Below are 24,969 nucleotides of genomic sequence, written 5' to 3'. Positions count from 1 at the left end.
TAAAATTGAAAATATATATTTTCCAAAAAAAAAAAAAAAAAAAAACAACCTCCAAAAACCCTGGTGCCATGTGAATGTACGTGAAATCTTATGGATTAAAAAGAAAAATTCTTAGGCCAAACGAAGGAGTACATTACTGATACATTCTAAAACATGAGCCTCAAAAGCATGATATTCAGTATAAGAAGCCAGACATAAAGGGCACATATTGTATGATTCCAGTCACATGAAATATTGAGAATAGGCATATCCGTAGAGACAGAAAGCACATTTGTGGTGGCCACGGCCTGAGCATAGGTGGAATAGAAGAGACTAATGGGGATGGGGTTTCTTTTTGAGGTGATTAAATGTTCTGGTATTAGTGCCGATGGTTGCACAATTTTGTGAATAGATTATAAATCACTTAATTCTACACTTTTCAAAGGGTGAATTTTATGGTATGTGAATTATGTCTCAACTTAAAAAATGGTGATTAATAAATGTGATTTTTAAAATAACATGGGAAACATTATCATGAGTTTTATTTGCTTCCTGCCATGCTAAGCTCTGTAGATATGAAAAATGACACACACACACACACACCCAAATGAGAACAAGCACTATTTACTGAGAACTTGTCTATAGAGCATGGGGGTCAGCCACCACCACTCACATCAGGCTGAGACTCAGGGCACACATAAGAGTGGGGACACTTTGTGGTGGCAAAAAAAGGAAGCCATGTCCTCCCGAGAGCTTGTGATGCAGGGAGGCTTGAGAGAAGCTGATAGGAAGAGGGGCGTCTTACGTGATTACTTAGGGGAACATATTTGGCCTTCCCCACATTTGGTTCTACATGGAAAGGACTGAAAATTTCGAAGCTGTGAGTCACTGACCAAGTCCTGACCCTTAGGTCCTATTGCTGCAGAGGTTGGAGTCTGGTTTTCCAGATTGGTTGCTGCATGTGTGGGGCAGGGCCTTGTGGCTGGAGGGAGAGTTTCCCAGGCTTCCAGGTGGATTTAGAAAATTCTGCATCCCAAAACCCTCCTTCATCATCTTCAAGCAATCAGATACTCTGTGGATAGAGAAACTTGAATCAATGTTTTTAAAATTAACTGCAAACAGAATTATAAATGACTAATGTACAATATAATGACATACTAAAAGGCAAATATCAATAGAAGAATCAAACAGAATTTTATAAATTCCTTCCAAGAAATGAATATGCTCAATTAAAATCACACACTCCTGAACTTCAGTATTTGGTAGTACATATTTGTGTGAAAAGAATTTTCAAATATGAAATATGCAAACCAGGCAAAATCTCCTTATAAGTGAGCATTAACAGCTGAAATTTTGATGATAGGAACATGTAATAAGCTAAATGGCATCCCCCTTGCAAAAGAATTCCATTTTTCTCATTAGCAGACTTGTATCACAAAAAATTGTACTAAATATATTTTAAAGTTCATAAACATTTTGTGAAAAAAACTGCAAACGATAGTAATTATTACAGTAATGTGAATTTACTGTAAATCTTAGGATTTTTTATTTCACTAATGTTCAATTGTAATGAATCTCACAACAAAAAGAGTGTCAATTCATTCAATTTTTTTCTTGCCTCAATACCGAAATCTGGCCATCTGGTCGACCTTGCCGCTGCAGACGCCAAGTGACGTGCAACTCGTGTGAACCTCAACAGGAAGTATCCAGATCGCACACGGGCGAAGGCGCACCGCCACACCGATGACAGCCGTTCTCGACCCAGGACACCATCGGTCCCATTTCTTGCCCTGGAGGGTCCTCCCTTCTGCCCGCGCGTCTGTAGGCCGTTCACTGTCTGCAGAGCTTCTTCAGACAAGCTCCCGACAACAATGCCCACCCGGGACCGCGGCCAGGCTCGTGTCTCCTCCCGACCATCACGTATGCCCCGGCCAGTCCCTGTTTCCCAAATAGAAATGACTACGACTTAGGACCACCGAAGCCTAGGAGGAACTGCCGCCCCTCCATGAGCGCCCTACACGCTTGCCCTCGACAGTCGGCGGTGAGGGGACCTGAACAGGTAGGAAACGCAAGCGCCACGCTGACGAGGCGACCAAGGAGTGGGGACGGGAGGTCCCTGCGTAGACGTCGTTTCAATCTGGCGGGTGGCTCCCGTCTGTTGAGCCGCATCCCGTGCCCCTTCCTCGGGGCAAGAACCGCCCCCGTGACCGCCTCTCCTGGATGCCGGAGAAAATGAAGTGGACCCGTTGAGCAGCCCCACCGCCTCGACAACACAGGGCTGTAGCCGGGCCCCCAAGGCGGCGAGGACGCAGCGACGGATCGTTCCACACGGAGTACGACGTCGGGCACGGACATCCTCTCCTGGTTGCGCGTAGAAGGGTAGGAGGTATCGGGGGGCCAAGGGGCATCAGGGAGTGCTGGTCGACCGGCGCAGACCTCCCCCTAAAATTTCGAGGGAGCTCAGTGTCGGCCCCACAGCACACTTCTCTCCACATTCAATCTCCGGTAAGACAGGACGCGCCCACCACTCCGCACCACCGGGATGGTCGCTGCCTGCGTCGCCGGCCTCCCGGAACTCTGGCCTGCGCCTGGCGGGCGAGTCACATACCTCGCGAAGGTCGCCAAAGCTCAGGAGGGAAGGGACAATATAAAAGCGTCCGCCAGGTGGCTCCCGACAACGGGCTCGTACGTCAGCGTGATGGATTCTGATCGCTGGGCGGCGAGGGATCAGCTCCGACCGCCCAAACGCTCGAGATCGTCTCGGGCCATCCGCCTAGGAGCTCCCTGTTGGTTAGGCTCGGCCTGGCATGACGCGACCCCAGCAGCGGGCGGGGCTGGGAAGATTTGGGCAGGAGGCTGCCGCGAAGGAGAGGCGCTCCTCACGCTAATGTGGAGAATTCTGCAGTCAGAACCCTGACTCAGAAGACTTGGGTTCCCTTAGTGCCCAGCCTGTTACCTCCTTATCAGGAGACCTTAGCAATTCACTTGGTTGCTCCAATTATCTCTGCCCACCCTACACCTGTGCAGCTCTTCTCTCCATGAGTCTAGAGCTGCTTTCCCAAAGAAGACATCCCCATGCCATTGCAGGTAGGAGCCAAGGAGAAAACTGAACATTTGCAGCTGGACCTATTACATAAATTTTATGTATCCAACACAGGAAGATACAAGACTGAGAGGGTCTTATAACTTTAGCACCACATGAGCATAGTTTTCATGAAACAGTGATGCACACTCGGCAAGTCCAGGGGTGTCAGGAAGAAGAAACAAACAGACACACACACACACACACACACACACACACACACACACATCCCCGGGTCTAATAGGAACACTTACCAGGGCTGGCAATGGTGGGAGCAGAAAGCCCATTGTTCCCACCTCTGGGGTTCCCTGGTCTAGAATCCCAGCTCATTCAGGCAGATCCTGGTTGTTTTACTGATGTATCTGTGTGGGAGTGAGGTCTTGGAGCTCTCCAGACTGTCATTTGCTGTCCAGTGCTCTACACTTTGTTCTATGTACTATGCCCCTTCTCCTCCATACACAGTCACAATTAAGAAAATAAGAATCTGCAGACATTGCATTCAACTTTCTAATTTGAATGAAGGTTAACAACACAAAGGAACAGAGTTATGTGAATAACTTTGCTAAGGAACTTACATTTATCTTTATAAAACTATCAAAATGTTTATGAGTAGTCTGTAGAAAGTTAAACATTTTAAAATTAGGAAAAATAATTGATTCTTTATTGCTATCTCTCACCAAGCGTCCATTCACCCCAGCACCTATAACACAGGACTCACCTGATGAAACGTTTGCTCCCCACTGACGTAGAGATTTCTGTTCTGAGTCATTCTCTATCCCCTGTGTTCACCGCATTCCTAAGTCCACTGCAGCCAGTAACATGATGAAGGAGGCCACTGAGCCCAAGGGATGACCTTTAAAAAAAGAGAAGGTAAAAACCTCTCCCGTCTTCTGTGAGGTCACAGCCTTAATGGAGGCTGGAGCAAGTGAAAGTAAATGTTCGGAAAGAGAGTGTTTCTACATTGGTCCCTGACCTGCCATATCCCTAAAAGGGTGGTGAACATAACTGGCGTTAATATTTCCTGGGTGCACTTAGAAGATCTGGACCCAAAGTAGAAACCTGACCACTTGGCAAAAGATGGATCAATTCAGGAATCAAAATAATTTTTTTCTCACCTGTTGTTTCATTATCAGGAACTCTGCCACCATCTGCGCTCCTCTGCATCCTTATGCAGGGACAATCCGGAAATCAAGCAGATAAATCTGAAGAAAGAGAAAACAGCCATGAGAACCCAGCCTTTCAGAGTATTGTTAGATATATCAAGCATCAATCCCCAACCACTCAGCTGGGAGTGACCCCTGCCACCTTACCCACAGGCATGCGCAGACAGAAGGAACGCTTTTTCCTCCCATGGTCAAGAACAAGGCTGCATTGGCTACTCGGCATGTAGGGAGAATATAATATCCTCATTTTGCAGAAAACAATGCAAGTTATGGGGTGTTATACTTTGATTGGACTTACTGTTCAGAGTTATTAGTTTATTAATATTCAGTTCCTAGGATTAACACTAATTCCCAGGTAACCCTTATCATGGTCTCCTGGAGAGTCCTGTCTCCACAGCAAGGACACCTCTCACAAAATTCTTATTTAATAATTCTTGGTGAAAGACACCATCATTTGTTCTCCAACACCAATTACAGGCCTTTAGCACCCCTGGTGCACCCACCACCACCCCGGATGCCCTTGCCCTTAGTCACCTTGGTTCCTCCCCATGTGGGAATCAGCAACATCAGAGACTCAACCCTAGCTCTGCCCTCCATGTCCTTGGCCATGTGGCCAGGAGATTTTCTATCAATTTAATGGAGGATGGAACAATCTGAGGACCCATGTCTTTTGACATTACATGTCAAACACTAACCTGGTCTTCAATGAAAAGGTAATTGATTAAACATACCTCATGGATATAGTGTTTGAAACATAAAGAAGACCTAAATCTTAATCAGAAAGCTATGACCAGTGAGGGTTTACCAGATAGAAAATCTGTGTGAATTCCGCAAAGTAACATTACCTGTGAATGTAACTAACATGGGGAGATTTTCAATGAAGACCATCACTGAGAAGCTGCCTAGAAGTCACATGTAGAGAGATGACTGAATGATCATTATGTGAGCAATTTTTAACAGCCTCTCTTTCCTTGTCAATAGCGGGGATTTCATGCTGGAGAAGAGCCCACTGAATGCAATGAATATGAGGACATGTCACATACAACAACCTTAACTCCACGTGTGTTACACTTTCAGCCTGAATGGGAGACTTCAGCCGTTATTCACCACTGAATTAACATAAGCTAATTATACTAGAGGGAAACCATGCAGATCTCAGAATGTGGAAGGTTTTTAGTCACCCTCCAACCTTAGACAACATGAGAGAGTGCACTCTGGAGTGACTCTTGCAAATGTCCTGAACGTGGGAAATAATTCAGCTGAAGCCTCGCATTTATACACCAACAGCTCACACTGGAGAATACGAACCTTATAAAGGTAATGCAGCGAGAGAGCTGACTTTTATTCACACCAATAAACTCACACGGGAGAAAAGCCCTATGTTTGGAATGACTGTGGAAGAGCTTTCAGTGACCCTCCAACGCTTCAATAACATGAGCACATTCACACAGGAGAGAAACCACAAGGAATATCATTTATGTGAGAAAACACTTAGTCAAAGCCATAACCTTAGTCATGGGGGATAATTCACACTAATGAGAAAGCCTACAAATGCAATGAATGTGGAAAAGCCTTTAAACGCAGCTCTCACGCTTATACGCACTAGAAAACTTACAGGAGAGCCACCCTATGTCTGGAATCCATGTGGTGCAGCCTTTACCCAGAGCTCCCACTTTTATCAACACCAGCGAATTCATACTGAGTAGAAACCCTGTGTCTGTAATCAAGGATATTGAGCCTTCAGCCAGAAATTATCCCTTTTAAACCACCAGGAAAGTCATGTGGAGAGAAAACCTGACCCTGTAATCATGGTGGAAGAGCCTTCAGTTGGAGCTCCAGCCTCAGTATACACAGAGAACTCAGAGTGGACTGCATCCCTGACACAGTAGAGAAGACATCCCAAGGTTTACTACGAGGAGAGCCCTCTTGGTGTAAGCCATCTAATCACTGCTGTAGAAGAAATCCAATGAAATGAATGCTACAGTTCCATTAGTCATGGAGTCATTAGACGTGAGAGGGTTCACACCGAAAAAATAGTCTCAGTGTAATGAAGGAAGGACATTATTCAGTGATTCCTCATTCCTGACTGAACAAGAATGTGCTCACACTGAGGAGATGCCAATTCTAAAGACAATGTGGAAAATCTTTCACTTGCTATTCATCAGAAAACTCATACTGGGAAAATAGTCTATAAAGAATGTGTTAGCATGCAATTGAGTCAATAATTCAGTCCTTCAGCAATTGTCTTATTATTAAATATACAGTATAAAGATGTAGATGGTGAAGGGTTTTGAGAAGTGCTGCAAGCAATATTCAGTATCAAGTAAGAAGAAACAAAGCAAACCTGCTTCAGTAGATCAGGATTTGCAAATACATAAGCGCTACTGAGTGGGTATGTGTCATTCAAAACCATGAAATATTGTGATAAGTAAGAATGAATCCATTTTCTGTTAATACTCTGTCACTGTTGATCAGTTAGACACTTTCTGACTTTATAAAATTATAATCATAATTACAAAGACTGGGATCAATCAGGAAACAACGATGAATGTTAACTGAAAATATAAAACATAGTATGATGTGTGTTAACTCGTACATTAGGGTCCAAATATCCTTATACGCATTCCGGATGAATGGCTTCAAGAATAAATACACACATACTTTGTGATTAACCTCTGCTGCTTCAATTAATTCTATTACTTAACGTTCATTTACTATTTCTCGTATGACTTAAAAAAATGTATACATTAATTATATTTAAAGAAAGGTGAATAATTGTGGGTACATGGACAGGAAGAACTCAAGAATTCAGAGTCAGATGGTGGTTTAACCCCTACATAGCATTTTGTAGCCAAGGGTTTCTTTGTTTGTTTTGTCCAAAAAGAACAGATAGATATCTTCAGGACTGAGAAGGTGAAAGATCTTTGAAGACATAAAAAGAGTTCTACTTTAAGAATGTATTAGAACATTGAGGGGTGCATATAGTAAATCATGTAAACATAAAGGAGATCCCTCACAGAGCCATTGGTAAGTCTACCTTTAAAGCTTTACTCTTTGATGTAGAAAAATTGTACTAAAAAATGTTCCGGGAGAAAGATCACCATAGAGACAACGTCTATTTTGTCAATTAAACCTTCAAGAAGGCTAGCTAGGGAGAGTGTACAGGCTGCCTGATGAGTTCTGGACCTTTTTCAGTTCAATTTCTTTTTCTTTGTTGGCCAAAACATTCGTTATAACCCAGAGGTCCATTGAAGTCTAATGGGTTGAGAAATGGTATTCTAGGGCCTATAAAGCCCATCATGGGGACTTTCCTAGCATTCCAGAGGTTAAGACTTCACCTTCCAATGCAGGGAGTGCGGGTTCGATCCTTGGTCGGGGAGCTAAGATCTCACATGCCTCGCAGCCAAAAAACCAAAACATAAAACAGTAACAATATTGTAACAAAGTCAATAAAAACTTTTAAAATGGTCCACATCAATAAAAAAATCTTAAAAAATTTTTTTTAAAAACCCATGATGTTACCTGCAACATTACTGTGTGTACATGCATCTGAACGCACACACAGACACCCATTCAAGGGAGGGACAGTGTAACAACTATCTGATCATAAAGGGAAAATGCGATTCAGGAATTATTAGCATAAAGGATTCATGCAGGAGAAAAATAAGATAAATCACCCTGTTCATTCATTTATAAACTTTTAATTATTAAATATTTAATGAGAACTTCCATTATTTCAGAACCTGGATTGTTATGATGATTAAACATAAATAGCAGAACGCCTTTCTCTTCATAGAACTCTATATTCTAACGCAGGCAATAAGGATAAATTGCAAAACAAAATTTCTGACATTAAAAAAAAGACATGTTCATACATTGTATAGTCACAAAATATCACTACTGGTCTACAATAAAAAGTTGGCACTTCATAAAATAAAATTGACATTTAAAACAGTCTCAATTCTGGAACTTTGAAAAGTTATATATTTTTAGAAATACTGGTCAGTAAAAATATTTTACAAAATTCTCAATTTTGGAAAATCTTCTCTACATGAATTGGGGAGAGCAAAGCTAGGTTTCCTGTCTTAATAACCAGGTTTGCTCTTCTCTATATTCCAAAACAAGTATTTTTTAAATTGTCAGAATTCAAAACTATATGTTTGAAAATCAGTACCGATTTTTATAAGGATAAAAATTCCCTGTACGTGCCTGTTAAAATTCCTTTCATTATCCATTTTATTCAAAATTCAACCGGATACCATTTTAAAGGATAACAGACAAGAGGATTGCTATCTTCCTCTTTATATTGGGCTCTTAATTTCTTTCTATTTTTTTTGATAACCCAAAGCAATCCAAAATAACACATTATTATCATAAAATCTAGAATTTCCCAGGGTGTTCTGTAGTGTATAGAGTCCCAATGCGATTATATACACTATTGGTAAATTTGAAGTTAAATGTATTCCTAAATACAAAATAAAAATCTAAAAATGCATTTACCTATATGTTTCATTATGCAATAATGCCCTTTTAAGAAAGAAATGGCTTACCAGATGAAAGAATACCTGGAAGTTGCATAATATGTTTTTATATTTAATAACAGAAAATAAGGTAATAAGTGATTTTTTTTGTTGTTATACATTTTTATATTCTTATGTAAATTACATATTCATTGTTTCATCAATATGATTGTTTTCTGGTTTATTTTACTCCAGTGTGAATTATAGTGCATTAACTCTTGATAGTTTTCTATTAGAAAATGATTCTTGATGAAATTCTCTGTGATCAATTAACTTTGGTAAACACTGCCACAGGCAAGAGATGTCGCCAAACCAAAATTTAAAGTAAATACTTTTATGGCTTACAATGTCCTATTTTGAGGCTCAGAAATATCTAGCAGTTTATGCAGTTGATGTTAATTTGTGTGGGTGCTAGGTTTTAGTTACACTAATTTGTGATTATTTCTGAGATGAAAATAAAATTATCTGCAGGTGGATTCCCTTCCTCAGTGCAGGAATAATTGTGAATTAGTGTTTATTCTAACTGAGATTACTGAGAGTAATTTAACATATTTACATCTACCTAAAGTTTGTTTCCAGGGAGAAAATTCGCTAAAAGTTTAACTGTTTTAAAAGTATAAATCCCAGCATATGAGTGTCAAAAAAATTTTTTTCCCGCTTTTCCAGAGCAGGGGTTGGCAAACTTGTGTAAAGGACCAGAGAGTAAATATTTTAGATTCGTCATAGGATGTCTGTTATTTCTACTCATCTCAGTCATTGTAGCCAAAAAGCAGCTACAGTAAAACGTAAATAAAGGAGTATAACTGTGTTTCAATAAAACATTATTTATTGACAAGGAAATTTGAATGCTATATAATTTTTGTGGGTTGCAAATAATGTTTTTATGAATTATTTTCAGCCATTTATATATATAAAAACCACTCTTAGCTTGCAGTTCCTACCAGCACAAGCTGGGTGTGGAATTTGGCCGATGGGATGTAGGATGCAATGGCTTGTTCTCTCGAATTACAGTGCAAACATCCCTCCTTGGAGACCAGCATTTCAAAACGAATTGATTGTACTAGCCCTCCGCCACAAAAGATGAAAACTACAATCAAAGCAAAAAACAAGTTACCAAAATCTGCCCAAGATGGGAGAGGACTTACTCCTCCCCCAGGGTGCGCCCCCTGCTCATGTATGGTCCCCTCCTGTTGGCGTCCCCAGCCACCAGCAGTGAGTGAGACTGTCCTGACCCTGTGCTCCCTGTCCGGCCGCATGCATGGGAGCAAAGAGTTCCGAGCAATAGTTATTTGCTGGGCACAGATCCTCATCCATCAATTCACCGCTAACTTCTGTGGCTCCCAGAGGGACAGAAGCCACCTTTCCAGCCCCACCCCTGGCTTGGAGTCCAGCCGCTACGGGTCCACCTTCTCTGAGGGCTAATGGCCAGAGTCTGACAGCTGTTGTGGGTTCTGTGCACCCAAATGTGGTTGCGGCAGTGACCTGCTCTTCAACCTCACGGCCAACATCAGCGGATGACTCTGACAGTTCAAGTCACCAAATATCTTATTTTGGTAGGGGACAGAACATCTTCTACAAAACATTTATAAAGAACATTTCTGTTGCCCAGGATGGGAAATCTGAGCCCTTTCACACCAGAGACAAAGATCAAAGAAGTAGCACGCGGGGTGCACTGTGTAGTTGACCACCGCGCTGTTATTCCAGTGCCGACCCTGCGCGCAACGTGCAGCCAGCGAAGCGTCCCGGCGCTGCGTCCTTCGGCTATTAAGCTACAGACCGGGAAGCACGTGGAGCCAGAAGTGGAAGCGGCCCGGTGTCCCAGGACCGGCCCAGAAAACCCGACGGCCCCTCTGGCGTCAGTGTCTCCACGGCTCCTCCTGCAGCTCGGTCGGCAGGTCCGGGAAGGAGCGACCGTGTGTCGGGCGGAGCACACGACAGGGCTCCGGGCTGGGGCGGCGATTGCGGCTGGGTCCATCCCCGCACGAGCTCCCGCCCCCCTCGCTGACGTCGCAGGTGCTGGATGCGTGGCAGGAGACTTGGAGGCTGCGAGGAGAGGAGCGTGGCGGCCTGCAGGCCCAGGAGACTGTCCCGCTTCTCTGCGCTCAGGGGAAGCGGCAGTCATAGGAGCATCACGGACAGTAGAGCGGGTCCTCGGCCCGGCAGAGGGCTTCCCACCGGCCGGGCTCTGCCCCGCGGGGCCGGAACAGCACCTGCTTCCCTCCCTAGGCGTACATCTCAGCCCGCTGTCTCTGCCGTCGCCGAGGGAACTTGGGGTCAGAGGACAGAGAGAAGGGGCGTGATGCCAGCATATCCTCTGGCACCCGGAGGCTGCCTCGTCCTCCGCAGACAGTGGCCTGTCCCTGAGCTTGGCGGCGGGGCCCAGGGCCTCAGACGCGACGGTGCCCTGGCCCTTCCCCAAGCAGAAGACCCGGTGCTCATTTTGAAATGTATAGTCATTCCAAATTACTCTGTTGTGTAACAAGAAGTAACATAGTGTTGTAGATCAGTTATATTTCAACAGCCAACCAACAAGCAAACAAACTCATCCAATAACAGTCCAATTTGTCGTCCACAGAGGCAGGCGTGGGAAGGGGTGGGACTGGATGAAGGTGGCCCAAACTGCAAGCGTCCAGCCGAGAGATGAAGTACCAGGGATGCAATATAGCACATGTTAAAGGTAATAAATACTTCTGTCTCCTACACATAAAACTGGTTAAGAGAATAAATTATAAGGGTTCCCATCACAAGAAAAACACATTGTTCTATTTCGCTAATTTTGTATCTATATGAGATGATGAATGTTCACTAAATTTAGTGTGATAATCATTTCATAGCATATGTAAGTCAAATCATTATACACTGTAAAGTTACTCTGTGCTCTATGTCAGTAATACCTCAGTAAAACTGGAAGAAGATAAATGAATAAATAAAATGGTGCCCCATTGAATCTCGATTAAAATGGATGCTAAATGGAATTTTAGTGGGCATGTGCAGCAGTTTTTGTATTCTAATAAAAAACATTATTGATTTTCAAAAGTGTATTTTGTAATTGAACAGTTAATTTAAAATACTTATTTCATAATATTTTGAACAATTATCTTGGCTGTTAGAAAGGGAAATCTATGTTTATTCTTCCCAAATCTTGCAGAATAGCTTTTCAAAGGTTCAGAATTTTGTAAAATATTTTTTAAAAGCCCAGTCTTTTTGAAAATTTTTGACCTTCCAAAGATCTATAATGACAGTTATAAATCTCAATTTTATTTTTTAAAGTGGCAACTTTTCTTTGTAAATAGTAGCAAACATTTTTTAGTTACACAATTTGTAAACCCTTATGTATGTTTGATTTTCAATATCAGAAATTTTATATTGCAGTGTATTTGAATTGACTGCGTTAGAATGTAGAGTTCTACGAAGATAGGAACATTGTATTATTTACAATTTAGTCCTCATAACAAGCCAAGTTCTGAAATCCTGGAAGCTTTCAGTAAATATTCATTAATAATTGAAAATTTGATAAATTAATGACTGAGGTAACTTAGATGCTCTCTCTCCTGATGACACATTTATACCATTGATTCCAGACTCACATTTTCTCTTTAGGATCAGATGGATGCTATATGCTCTCTGCCTTGCTTGCACGTTTGTGTGTGTGCGTGTGCATGTACACAGACAGGAGCACAGACACACAAATGTTGCAGGTAACATCCCATGCTTTATAGACCCCTACAATACCATGCTTTCACCCATTAGACATCCGTGGACTTTAGGGTTATAATGAATGTTTTTAGGCCAACAAAGTAAAAGCAATGTACCTGAAGAGGAGCCCGACCTTATCAGAAAGCCCCTACACTCTCCAAATCTGAAAATGGAACTCTCCATGTCTCCAATGATTTATCTTATTTTATCTTACCTTATTTTATTTATTGGGGGTATAGTTGCTTTACAATATTGTGTTTCTGGAATGATCTTCCACCTTCTTCATTCTGACATATCTATCTGTTCTAGGTGGGGGGAAAACATTTTGGATAAAAAATTCTGTTGCAGGAATAAATCCCTGCCTGACTGAATTCTTGGAATTTTCATGGTCGGGTCCACAAATTCTCTAGGACTAGGACTCTTGTGAAAAATTAAATGTATTTGTAATTCAATTTTAAGTCACGAGAGGCACATTAATAGAAAATATAAATGGAATAGAATAATTGAGGCACCAGGTTTTACAGTGTTTTGAGACACAGGCCTTCTCACCTTGTGAGTTCATCAGTGTGAATAAAAGTTAAGGCTCTGCTGAAGTGTGTCCCACATTTATCTCATTAAGTGTTCTCTCCAGTGTGAGTTTCTGGTGTATTTAAATATGAGGCTCCAGCTAAACTACCTTCCACATTTATAACATATATAGGGGCTCACTTCAGGGTGAGTTTTCTCATGACATCTAAGGTTACAGCATTGTCTACAAGCCTTCTCACATTGATGAGACCTGCATGGTTTCACTCCAGTATAAATTATCTTATGTTAATTCAATGATGAATAAAGGCTGAAGGCTCTTCCAAATTGATTGCAAGCATAGGGTTTCTGTCCTCTGAGAGGTCACTCATGTGGCGTGATAGTTGAATTCTATGTGAAATCTCCTCATATTTGTTACATTCAGTGGGCTCTTCTCCAGTGTGAAGTCTCTGCTATTGATAAGGAAAGGAAAGACTGTTAAAAGTTTGCTCACATAAAATTCATTTCTTTAGTTCTCTACACATGAATTCTAGGCTGCTCCCTCAGTGATGGTCTCCACTAACTACCCCCCCACCATGTTACTTATATTCACATAGAGTCTCACTTTGCTGAATTCACATAGATTTTTCTATTTTGTAGCCTCTCACTGCCATCGTTTTCTGATTAAGTTTTCGGTCTTCTTTATTTTTCAAACACTATATACACGAGCTACATTTAAGCAACTGCCCTTTTGAAACTCAAGGTACAGTTTTTTTGGGGGGGAAAAATGGTTCCAAATGCAAACTATTCAAAAGCCTCTGCCAGGCCAGGGTTTAAGTCAACTTTCAGTCAGATGGTTGAGCTGAATTCCTCTTACCCTAAGATCATGTCTCTAATGTGGACAGCGGGGTTTATCCCCATGAACTTACTATTGACCTTCAGATAAATGGCTTCTTCCTGAAGCTACTGTCTGTGAACATTTTTAAAATGTTGATCTTTAACAGAGAGAAAAAGTATGAAATGGAGCAATATATAAGAAATTGGAAACATATTATAAGATATTGACAATTAGCATATATCTTTAAGGGTAAAACAAACGAAAAATAAAATGGATGGGATGTTGGCGAGATAAAGATGAGGAAAAGCACCAAAAGGGAGAGACTGAAACAATGGGCGCTGCGTTGACGTTTAGCACCAGTAGCCACAGAGCCATCCTTTCCTCTAAGGCCAAGGAATATGCAGAAGGTTAGATTAATAAGATTGATACGTTCACAGAATTGTGACACCATCCGAGGGATTTTTCCACATTGACTTCAACAAGATTCCAGAGACATTTCACTCAAAGAAACCTGCAATTGACATTACCCCAGTTCTGGATGAAGTTCACAGTCACAGGTCTTGAAAGTCACTGATTCCTAAAATCATGCAGGACATTCTGGTTCAGGCTGCCCACTTTCCCCAAATGTTCAGAGGTGATGGTCGAGGGTGACAGTACTGAGAAAAGTCAGCTGTGTGTATCAAAAGCTCAAACCTGTTTGACATCAAATCCAATGTTCTTCTGGGCTGACTTGGCATATGTCTTTCATGTGCATCACAGAGATGGGCACACTCTGAATACAGAGTGACTTTCATGGTAAAGGACCATCACATGAGGGGTGGTGTGAAATAACCTGCACAGTCCACAACAGAATGTTAACTGTGAGCTGACTGGCAATTAAAAAACATGTACTTGGGGATTCATAAATATCCCTGCTCCCCACTACTTTCAGTTAAATCTACAGACTTAGCACAAGACAGGCAATATACATGTTCCGCCACTTTTCAGCAGTGACTACAGCAAAGTATTCCCCAATACAAACCTCACTGTTCTCATGTGGGAAATACTTTAATAACCTCTCAAGAGAGCTGAGTGATTAAATGAGCTGACATGACATGTTTGAACATAACAAAACCCAATAAATAAAAGCTACAGGTGAATGAGTCATTAAAATGTCAGAGAGCCTTGATACAATGTCCACCATTTTGTGTGAGTGAACAGACTGTATATACAACTTGGGGTCCGCAGTTGCTGCCTACCTAACCTCGACAGAGACCATTCATTCATCACCAGATATGAGGACAGACGGGCTCAACTTTACAAGCCAGTGGTCCCGGGGTTGCCAAACTGTAAGATGATCCCCAACTGACCTTTCCTGTGGGTTGAGGTCCCTCTTTCCCTCCTCGTTTCCTGGGACCTCACCACTTTGACTATCATGGTCTCTCCTGTAGCTTCCTCCTGTCTTCCCTGCTCAGAGACTAATCGGAGACTCTCGATGGTTCAGGCCTCTCCAGGGCTTCACATATGGCCACAGTTTTCTAAGTGTTCCTCTACGTACTATATCCTACTCAATGCACCAATTAAGGAAAAAATGATTTCTGTAAAGTGCTTCCAGTTTCTGAACAAAGGTTCCTAAACAGGGGGAAAATGGCTGGTTTGGAACAAGAATGAAAGGGCATATTTTGTTGTGACTTTTTAGAGTTTTCAAAATAGTCAATTGTATTCTCAGAAAACAGATTAAAAATTGGAAAAACAAAGAAAAAAAAGCAAATTTGGCTCCACTGTCCTCTCTGGGCCAGTCCTGCTGAAGGGCTTCTTCTCTTTCTCCTGCCCCCTCAGCCCAGAACAGCCCTCTAGCTAGCATCTCTGACCCTGGACGTATAGATCTCACCTGTCCACACACCTCCTCCCCTTCCAGACCTTGAACTTCTGTTCTTGCTCATCCTTCCACTTGTGTCCATCACATGACAGAGCTCACTGCATCGCAGACTCGCTTATGGAGTGAGTCACACCCCCGTCAAACCCATGGCTGAGCGGAGAGAAATACAACCTCTCATGTGCTCACTTTACCATCACAGCCTTCATGGAGTCTGGAGCACGTCAGTGTAAATGTTGGAAAGGAGATGGTTGCTGTATTAGCCCTTGCCCTACTCCACGATACTCACAGAGACGCCAGATGACAGGACTAGTGCTCAGAGCCTTGACTTCCACCAGGATACACTTAGAGCACTCAGTCCAAGTGGTGACCCCTTCTATCCACTGGAAAGAGAGTTACCACTTCAGGAGAAAGAACAAGTCCCCACTCACCTGGGGACACATTGCCAAGAACTCAGCTGCTAGTATTCTCTCTCAGAGACACTGTTTACTCTAAGCAGGAAAATCCAAGGAAAGAGAAGAAAGCCATGAGACTTGAACCCTATCTAGAGTTTCCAGACCTAAGAGTCATGAACCCATAAATCTTTACCTGGGAGTGAACAACCACCCCACTGCAAATGTGAACTGGCCTATGAGAAAAGAGGAGTAATCTTGTTTCCCACGGTCAAACTAAGAAGACTTTGGCTACTCCTTCTCATAAGGGAAATATTAGTATCCCAAATTTATTTATTAGGAAATAAAAATCAAAGAGTTTTTAAAGGTAATTAACCCATGATATTCCAAGTTATTAGTCACTTTCCTCCCTCGCCCCAAATGCTAGGAGAACCTCCAGTGCACTGACCCCACTCTCCTAACATGTGTGCCAATCGTCTTCATTTTTATTCCAAATTAATCAAATCAAGTAATTTCAACATATAGTTATGAAGACCAACAATTTCCATATTCCTCTTTCCATATTCCTTCCAAATTCATCACATTTGCTGGTCAAGATTCCAATCTTGGAGGGCTCCAAGTACCTGCTTCTTCCATGACTGAATCTAACTAGGATATTAAATCTGGTAGGGTTCACAAATCTCCCAACATCTTTCAAATATCGCTGGCCATTGTACTATATCTAGATGATTAAGTCTTATTCTATGCCTCACAAATATTTCAGACATTCTCTATATCTTTTGATTTTTAATCATTCTCAGTACTTTCGCCACTTTTCACAAAAGGGACCACCTTCTACTAGACACATTAATCAGATAATTTGAGGACATTCTTCAGCTCACTGTCACAAAATCTACAAATATTCCTCACGGTTTATTCCCAAGCCCATAGTAAGAAATGAGGAATCATCTCTTCCTTGACCAAGCCCAATTTCTCCAATTGTATTCTTTTCTCTCCTGCCTCCCTGGAAACTTCATGTAATTGATTATAATTTAATTATTATTTACCTTGGTATTAAAATACAAATGCTATAAAACCCTAAAAATATCTTCCTTAAATGTTTGATATCATCAAACAACACCAGTCCTTATATAAAGCCACACAAAACCAACAGCCTGATGGGCTGTTTGTAGGTTAAACATATTTATATAAAGACTAATCCTCCAGCTGCAATTCTCTTCCCAGAACTGGCCACAATTCACAAAACAGTGAGATCTCCGGCCAAAGCATCAAGACTGGTTTTGGAGGTTTGTAGAATATTAGCAAATTAAAGGAATCTCTTATACTATCCTTACATGTATCTAAGTGGTTAACGTGTTGAGAAGGAAAAGTTTGTGTTAGGGAAGTTGTTCCTTGATTAGATTTATCCTGATTGGCATCCAGATTAAAGGCGTTCTTTCTTTATGATTATACAATATATGAGGTTATCAGATCTATTAACAGGAGCCCACAGACAATTCTATGCCTGATTCTATAGAAAGAGACTAAAACTTTGAACTCAGAAGTGTGGTAGTTGCATACTTAAGTAAAGACACAAACACAGTTTTCCCACACATTTTGTTTCTGGTGATGACTAAATAAAATTTTCCCCAGGAGGAATCAAAGTCATTTATTATTCAAAGAATTATTAATTTAAAGATAGTTATTTAATTTGATTAAAGAACATTGGTCACAGGCCATCTGAGAGTAGATTAGGTTACTGTGTACATGGAATTTCTGTGCATTTACAATCCTTATGTAATAGTCAAGAGAAACTTACTTTATGACTCTATGGTTTACTATTTTGCAATTGGTGCAGAGAGGAAAACAGGAAAAAAAAGAAAAGAAAAAATACATGAGTAGAGATATCGCGAAATATTACGTGTGTTGCCTGTAGGTTCTATTCAAGACAACAGAGAGAGGAGAGTTACTTAGCTAGTAATTTAAAGAAGGAATCTCTGAGGCACTGACATTTAACCTGAAAGTGAAGCAGTATAAATGTAGCTGGAACTATGTATGTGTATATCAGGGAGGAGATGAACAGAGACGAGAGCGCTCATTGTAGAGATAAAATCGATGCTTGGTTCTATTTGTGTGGTTCTGGGACGTTATGTCAATGACTGAGCCCCAAATAATTAGTGGAGCCGCTATCTGAAACTGCAGACGAGAGGAGTAGTAGTTTTTATTTGGGGAGGAAGTTCCTGGCTTCTGTCTGATATACATTTCATTGTAGGTGTCCACTTCCCATGCAATTATGGATGAGACGTCAGAAATGAAATCTAGCATTCGTTTTTACGCATTATTATCATAGTGGTAACAGGAGAAGACTGAATAATTATAACAGTTTTCGAAGATGGTGTATATAGTAAAAAGAGAGAAGAGGGCTAGAATGGAGTCTTGAGATGTTGAAATAGTATTGTTTGAGGAGAACTGCGCACAGTACACTGGCAGGAACTGACTAGTTTAAAGGCAGTGGGGAGTTTGTGATGTCAGAGGACCTTGGAAATATAAATTTCCTGACGGAGGTCATAGTCCAATTCTGCTTGGGTTCAAGTAAAATACTGAGAAACATTCATTGGATTTAATCACGGAGAGATAACTATAATGTTATAAAGGTTTATGTATACGCAAGTCAACAGTAACAGGGAGATCAACCCTAGTAAATCAAACTGTGGGAGGGGCGCCCAGAGATTGTCACTAATCCTGCACTGCTCTTTCAGTTTACTTTGGAAAGAGGAAATTCATTGGGCAGGAACTAGAGAAAAATTGGTTCAGAGATTTTGTTTCAAGAATGAAGAAACTGAAAAAGATGAAAGGGAATGGACTGGGAAGAGAGGGGTGTTCGCTGGTAGAAGAGCTTCAGTTTACAATTAATAATAAAACAACCTCCAGAGAACAGGAGGGAAGGGGATTCATTTGAGAAAAATGGGCTTATCCAGGCGTAGAAATGACTTTCAGTTTAAACAGGAGCGGCATCGCCAATGGGTGAAGATTCAGGAATAGGTGTTGACTTCATGACAGTGAGCTGACACATTTCTTCGAATATTCTACTTCATCTGCATTGTAGGAGGTGAACACACTGTTGAAAGTGAGGGAAGGTGAGAATTTCAGGGATTCAAAGAAACAAGGGGAACATTCAAAGTGTGTGCAAAGCATGGGAGAATGGTTTATGATCATGTCCTGGTAGGATGCAGATATTTATAAAACTCATTGGGAGATACGTATGATAGATGCAGCCATAGGAAGAGGAGTTTTTTGTCATCTCTGATTGGGGTCTTGATCATCAGCTGTGCTGAGAGGTCAGAGGGACCTGAGAATTGTTCCATAAAACTCAGGAGACATGGGAATGATCGGGAGGCTGGGTCAATGCACTGGAGGATTCCTGTGTTGGGAGAACCTAAGCACGGTAGTCATTGTGTGAACAGACTGGAGGGGAAGTGTTATGATAACAGGGAGGATTCCAGCCACTGATTTGATAGGCGACATATCCAGGTGAAATTTGAATCTGGGATCCACACCTCAACACCAGTATATTTAGGAATTTGAGATTCAGAAACAGCCTGAGCTACGTTTGAATTCTAGCTCTGTCATTTTCTAGCTGCATGATCTTCTCACATAAGCAAAATTTCAGAACCTAGCTTATGTTACTTGTTAAAAGGTAACTAATCTGTAAGTAACAGGGTTGTACTAAAGATAAATAAGCAAACGTAGGTAAATCTCAATCACAGGGTCTCAAAAGGAATGTTTTCTCTTTTCAGGATCTCAGGATCAAAGGGTTGTGATCCACCCCTCTTCCTGACACATTATCAGTATTTGTCTATGCAGTAGTTAATGATTAACATTGACTTGGGTAGCACTTGACAGTTGACACATACTTTCCTATAGAAAAATTATGAAGTGAAGAATGTTTCTCCCCATGACATTTAGTAGGACAGAACTCCACCTACTCTTTCACTAATGTATCTGAAGGTGTCGACTAAATTTCACCCCAAATTAAACTTCACTCTATATTTGATGAGCGTGTCTGCTCTGTGTGGATTGTGGTACCCAACAGTGGGCTTATGATGTGCGTACTCCTGCTGCTTTCCTGTGCAAGGGGTTTTTAGCCCTGATTTGTGTGACAAGACCTTCCAACAAGACATGAGTCCCTGGATTGTTTTCCCCACCATGAAGTAGATCCAAAGTGGCCTGGCCACATGGTCCAAGGCCATGGAGGGCAGCAATAGGGTTGAGGCCCTCATGTTGCTTGATTCCCACATGGGGAGGAACCAAGGTGACTGAGGGCAAGGGCATCCGGGGTGTGGGGAGAGGGCACAGCAGGGAGGGTGGGGCCTCTGAAGCACTGGGGCGGGTGTTGGAGAAAAAATCCTGGTGCGTTTGATCAAGAATTATTTCATGAAACATTTGAGAGTGGTGTTCTTTCTGTGGAGTCAACATTCCCCAACTGATCATTGTGCGGGTTTCCTGCAGTTTGGTGTAACTCCTAGGAACTGAACATTAATGAAATAACTCTGAAAAAGTAGCTCTAATAGAAGTACAACACCCAAGGATTTTCATGTTTTATGTGTAAATGAAAATATTACTGTCTTGATTATGTGCAGTAGCCTACACTGCCTTATTGTTGACGCTGGAGAGAGGGGGGTTCACCATATCTACACATGCCTGGGGGTTAGGTGGTAGAGCTCATTCCCAGGTGAGTGGCTGGGGATTCATGCCTGGAATGCCTAACAATGCTTTAAAGGCCAGGATTCTCTTGGTTGCTTTCCCTTTCCTCATCTTTACCTGCTCAGTTTTTCATCTGACCCTGCATAAGTATGCAGAGGCGGACAAGTGTTGGCTGAGTTCCTTACAATGAAACAACATGTGAGAAGAGACTTATTTTTATTCTTGAATTGGTCCGTCTTTTGCCAAATGGTCAGGTTTCTCCTTTTGGCTTGGATCTTCTAAGTACACCCATGAAATACTAATGCCAGTTATGTTCACCACCCTGTTAGGGAGACTGATGTGGAAATAATCTCCTTCCGGCATTCACACCCACTTGTTCCAGACTCCATTAATGCTGTGACTTCACAGAAGACATGGGAGAGATTTTCACTAAAAACAATAAATACAGCCCTTAGCCTCAGTAAAGAAAAATTCCCTAATTACCATGTGAATGACTACAACAGCCATAGGTGTGTGGTGAACACAGGTGATAGTAATGAGAGAAACAAGTTTGCAGACCCAGGGTGGGGGTGGGGGGGTGGGGGGTGGAGCAGATGTGAAAGGTGCTGGGGTGGAGGTGGATGCTGGACAATAAAGAGTAATGAGGAATTGTTTACTATTTCTAATTTTTAAAATATTGAACTTTTTATAGACTATATTTGAACATTTTTAAGTCTACAAAAGAAGACAAATAAAATTTCCTTCCTTCACAATAACTCAATTATCCTATGTGTACTTTTCTTTTTAAAGAGTTTCCTATTTATTTATTTATTTTTGGCTGTGTTGGGTCTTTGTTGCTGAGCACGGGCTTTCTCTACTTGCTGCGAGTGGGGGCTACTCTTCGTTGAGGGGCACGGATTCCTCATTGCCGTGTCTCCTCTTATTGCTGATCACGGGCTCCAGGCGCGCATGCTCAGTAGTTGTGGCTCACGGGCTTGGCCATTCCGCGGCACGTGGGATCCTCCCAGACCAGAGATCAAACCCATGTTTCCTGCATTGGCAGGTGGACTCTCAACCACTGCGCCACCAGGGAGGTCCCTCCCTATGTGTTCTTCACCTTTGTTCAAACTTGAAAATTGAATGTAACATATGCAGATTATTATTTTCTTAATTGTAACTGTGTATTGAGGAGAAAGTGTATGATAGACAGAATGAAATGTAGGGCACTGGACAGGAAATGATACATTAGGGAGCTCGAAGCCCTCACTCCCCGCCAGTGACATCAATACAAAAACCAGGGTTTGTCAGCACAGGGGACCCAAGAAGTGGCAACAATGATCTCTTTTCTGCTCCCACCACACTCAGACCTGGCAGGAGTACGGATTACCTGCCGATATGTGTGTGTGCGTGTGTGTTTCTTTTTTCTTCGTGCCACAGCTGGACTTGCTGATTGAGCCTGCGTGTTTTAAGAAAAGAATGGCCATGTTGCGCTAACAATACAGTGGACCCTCTGTCGCTCTTGTGTCTTTGGGAGTTGAGTGCACACAAAATTTGTATGATGGATCCAGGCGCGAACTTCCAGTTTTCCTCTTGGCTCATACCTGCTATGCCAGGGGAATATTCTTCCCTTGGGAAATCAGCTCAAAGGTTTTGGAGAGAAAGGCTGCACAGGTGTAGGTTGGGACCAGCAACACTTGGCATGGACGACTGGGCAAACCAAGTGAATTGCTAAGGGTTCCTGATATGAGGAAATAGGCTGAGGACATAGGAAGGCCAGGCCTGCAGAGTGAAAGTTCTTCTTGCCTGTAGGTAGCTCTGGGTGTGGGTGGAGGAGAGACATTGAGGGGCTGAGATGCCAGCCGCCTGTCCCAGGACTGCAGAAGGAGGGGGCAGAAAAGCAGGAAGTGTGGCTCATGTTTGTTTCTGACACACTCATCGTTCTGGTTCTTGACTCCAGGCTGTAAGGAGGAATTTACTCTTGTTTTGCAAAGTCGCTTTACCTATTCCAATCCTCTACTTTTCCATTTACTCTTTTCAAAAGATATATATAAACTTGCTATTTTCATTAAACAGCTTGTCATCAACATTTTTTCCAAGTCAATAGCTATACATCTAGCTCATTAAAAAAAATATATCAATAAACCAAACCACAAAGTGATAATACTGTATTGTCTGAATGTACTTGAAATTTACTTACCTGGTCCCTCTCAATGGCTGTTTTCTAAATGTTCTGTTCTTAAGTAATACTGATATCAATATTCTTAGTACACATGTATTTGCACAAATATTCCCACCTACCCACTTCTTGTCATTTGACTTTTCTTGTGGAATATGTAAAGATCAATTAGGTGGTCAAGTTATCAATCATTTCCTCTATGGCTTCTGGGCTCTGGTTTTTATGTTTTAGTAACATCTCCACTCTGCAATTACAGAATAAAATGTCGTCCGTGTTTTCTATTGGTACGTTCATGGTTTCAGCTTACAGTTCACGCAGTCCATCCCCCTGCAGAATTTTCCTTGTTTACAGCGGCCGGCGGCCCAGGAATAGCGTGAAGAGCGCGTCTCCTTCGCGGCAGCCTCCCGGCACCATCCTCCCAGCTCCTCGTCTCCCGTCTGCTGCCGGGGTCGCGCCGTGTCGTGCCGAGCCGGGCGCTAGCTCCGAGGCGGACTCCCCGAGACGAGCTCGGGCGTTTGGGCGGCCGGCACTGCACCCTCGCCTTTCGGCGATCGGGATCCGGCCCGGGGACGTTCGAGCCGGTGGTCGGGCGCCACCTGGCGGCCGCTTTTATATCGTCCCTTGTCTCCGGAGCTTCGGCGATCTTCGCGAGGGCTGACATTCGGACGCCGGGCGCGAGGCAGCGTTCCGGGACGCCGGCTATCCGTGTGGCGATTGTCCCGGTGGTCGCGGGGCATGGGCTCCTCCTGCGGTCGCTGGAGATTGGGTGTGTAGGTTTACGAGGCTGTGATCGTTGCCGCGCTCCTTAGTGAGTTGTGAGGGTTGCCTGGCTTGGTCGACCAGCAACCGCCCGTGCCCTCCAGCCACGGGAACTGAGCGGACTCGACCCTACCTGGGCCACCCGTCGCGTTGTGTAGGGAGGGGTTCTTGCGAGCCCTCCGGAGCGCTTGAGGCTTGATGGTCCGTCCTTCTGAGTCACTTTATGTGCGTTCATTTTCTACCACTTCGGTCCACCAGCGTCCCACTCCGGACGTGGTGAACGCACCGGGCACGGGCGCTGAGGCTGCTGGAGGGCCCGATGAGCATGTTGGATGGCGCGCTTGGGTCCCGGTCTCCGGCGCATGGGCGCTTGCTGCTCTCGCGGGATTTGGACGGGCAGACATGTGTAGTGTGAGGCCGGCGCTGCGCTCCCTAGAAGTCGTTGAGTGGTGGGTCTGCTCGGTTCGACCACCACTCCCTTGTGTCCCTTGCGCGTGAAACGCCCACTTTGAAGCACGTGGTCAAGAGAGGGTATCCATCCCCGGAGTCGTCCGTGTGGCCCGGTGGTCGTACTTCCGCTTTACAAGTGTCGCCTGGGAGTGGTTCAAAGTCTCCTACGGACGTGGACGCCGACAAGTTTCCGCCGGCCTTCTCTCTTGATCCCGTTTGCCCTTATTCCCAAATATGTTTTTCTCCGCAGTGGGTAGGGCCCGAATGGCATAACGAGGAGGCACTGGAAGTGGGACCACGGCCTTCACGTCCTCCACGTTCTCCTTCCCACGGGACCGCCACGCCCCGTCCAATAGGACACCCGGTGCTGCTTCTTGGCCGCCTTGGGAAAACGGTGCGTCCCGGTCCTGTCGCCGTGGTGGAGCTCCTCCCCTGCGTCTACTTTCTCCGAAATCCGCGAGAAGCGGTCATGGGGCTGCGCAGACGGTATTCCCCTGCAGGCCGAGCTGCGTCTACGGGGGAGTGACCGGCGTCCCACTTCTGTTGGCCACGTCGGCGAAGCGCTTGAGTGGACCAGGTCTTCTCACCACAGGTGAGAGCAAGGAAAGTCGCGGGCGAGAGGTAGGGCGCCCCAGGCGCAGCCACGGTTCCGCCTGTGGCTTGGTGGTCGGAGAAGCCTAACAAATGGGAAATGGGGAGCTGCCTGGGGCGTCTGGTGATGGTCGTGTGGAGGCATGAGGCGATGCGCAGTCCTGGGTGGGCGCGGTTGTCAGAAGCTCCTCGTGAGAATCTCGTACTGGAATGGCCTCTGAACGCACGTGTGGATGAGGAGACAACCCGGAGAGAGAAATGGGACCTATGGTGGGCCAGAGGGAATGAGTTTGGAGGAGTGG

General features: G+C 43.4%; 1 long non-coding RNA gene across 1 annotated transcript; it reads right to left on the bottom strand.

The window, feature by feature from the left end:
- Positions 1-587: 587 nt before the first annotated feature.
- On the bottom strand, positions 588-24,969 carry LOC137218261 (uncharacterized). Its single transcript, XR_010940582.1, has 4 exons — positions 22,889-24,969; positions 4,177-4,263; positions 3,780-3,914; positions 588-1,051 (listed from the first exon to the last, which is right to left on the bottom strand). It is a non-coding gene; the product is annotated as an uncharacterized lncRNA (long non-coding RNA).

This window comes from Pseudorca crassidens, unplaced genomic scaffold (assembly GCF_039906515.1).
Source record: "Pseudorca crassidens isolate mPseCra1 unplaced genomic scaffold, mPseCra1.hap1 Scaffold_72, whole genome shotgun sequence".
NCBI classification, from domain to species: domain Eukaryota; kingdom Metazoa; phylum Chordata; class Mammalia; order Artiodactyla; family Delphinidae; genus Pseudorca; species Pseudorca crassidens.
The sequence above is the reverse complement of the archived record's forward strand: the minus strand, read 5'-3'. Positions and strand labels throughout refer to the sequence as shown.